Consider the following 1,876-nt stretch of genomic DNA (forward strand, 5'->3'; position numbering starts at 1 on the left):
CAGACTTTATATGGACAAATAAAATTCATAAGAATAAAAAATAAAGTTTTACATCTGAGGGTGGTTTTAACTTTCTAGTCTTGGAATTGTATCAACTCGCCACCCTAGCTTTTACTTACAACATATAGTTAAATGCACTAAAGAGGAACAATGGGAACATATTGAAGATGCACATGCACATCCCCAGAATCCTTTCTGTTTTCAAAGGATGGAGCTAAGAAAAACTTTGTAGTTAACACTATAGCAATATGGAAGACAATGAAACATATTCCACAAGAACTAATATCACTTCCTAAAAACACAACCTTATGGAACAATCCTTGGATAGCTTTTCAGAATTCACAGATAAATTGGTCTACATGGAAAACTGAAGTAATACAATTTAGGAGACGTTCTTATCCAAAACGACTTGCAGCAGTGAGTGTATTTATTTTCATACTTTTTTCCCCATACTGGTCCCGCGTAGGAATCGAACCCACAACCCTGGCGTTGAAAGCACCATGCTCTACCAACTGAACCACACGGGACCATAGAAACCATCCAAATGACTCGGTAGGAAAAAATACATTTATTTCCATGACAGAATTAAAAAGTCGTTTTGGGCTGACCAAATACATGAATCTTAAAAGTTACATATCGTGACATTTCAATTAGACATTTTTTTGGACATCATAGTAACCTTGAGGGAATCTTATTCAAGTCAGATACAGATGTTCATATGATAGAGAAGATATACAAAACCTTGTAGAGAGCATATCCAACGGACAATCTCTGCGAAAATAAAATAAACTATTGGAACCAAGACTTAAAAATAATGAATGTTGGGACAAGATGGAGGGAAAGTTGCCGCATAACCAACAAATTTACAGTTAAGGAAAATGTATGCTTCATCCAGTATAAACTAATGTATAGAATTTGGTCTCGCTTTACTTGAAGTGCATCTTATGAACTCTTCATAAAGCATTCATAAAGGCATCATAAGCACTACATAAATGGGTCCCAAATCATCTGTAACCATATTTCATGCTCTATAAAGGATGAGTAAATGTGAACAAATAAATGGATGGCTATGTCACACAGTTATGCCATGTCTTTATAGAGCATGATATATGGTTATAGATGATTTGTGAAGCATCTATGAAGTGCTTATGAAGCCTATATGAAGGCTTTCTGAAGTCTTCACAAGATGCACTTCAAACAAAGCGGGGAGGAATTTATTATACCAGAGACTAAAAGTCGAAAATTCGACTGCACAACGGCAGAGTCATGTTTTAAGTGTAAAACGAATAATGACACAATAACCCATGCTATCTGGGAATGCCATAAAATCACTGAAGTTTAGGGCGGAGCTAGAAAGATGTCTGTCAGAGTATGACAATGTAAACATACTTTTAATCCGCCTGTCTGCACATTTCAAGACATGGCTATTGAGATCGCCGATGAGTTGGGCGATTCCCTTCTCGTCACTTGAAAAAACGTATACTAGAAGTGTAGAAGTCAACCAATCCGCCATCGTTAACATAACGGGCAAATCAAATGATTTAAATATTGAACGTGTGTGGGCTATGGAAACAAACAAAATGGTATAAACTCCGCCCACCTAGCACTCCAAGCAGGCTGAAGCAAACTCTCAGATGATTTTGAAAAGTACTGGAACCCAAGTCTGTAGCTGGGCCGGTACTGCAGCATGCACCCGTCAGCATTCCTTCCTACTTTGCGCTGCAATGTGTTTGTGTGTGTGTGTGCATGGAGACTCTCTATGAGAGTGGCCAGATGAATGAGGGAATGAGGGGGGAACGGTTCCCTGGGGAGGCTAGGCCACTCTCCAGGCAGTCACACTGGAACACCCAGCCAGCCAGCCACCCATCCAGCCAGC

General features: G+C 39.2%; 1 non-coding gene across 1 annotated transcript; it reads right to left on the bottom strand.

Annotated features, from left to right (window-relative positions):
• Positions 1-453: 453 nt before the first annotated feature.
• Positions 454-529, bottom strand: trnae-uuc (transfer RNA glutamic acid (anticodon UUC)). The gene has a single exon. It is a non-coding gene; the product is annotated as a tRNA-Glu (tRNA).
• Positions 530-1,876: the final 1,347 nt, after the last annotated feature.

Source organism: Oncorhynchus clarkii, chromosome 21 (genome assembly GCF_045791955.1).
Source record: "Oncorhynchus clarkii lewisi isolate Uvic-CL-2024 chromosome 21, UVic_Ocla_1.0, whole genome shotgun sequence".
Classification (NCBI taxonomy): Eukaryota; Metazoa; Chordata; class Actinopteri; order Salmoniformes; family Salmonidae; genus Oncorhynchus; species Oncorhynchus clarkii.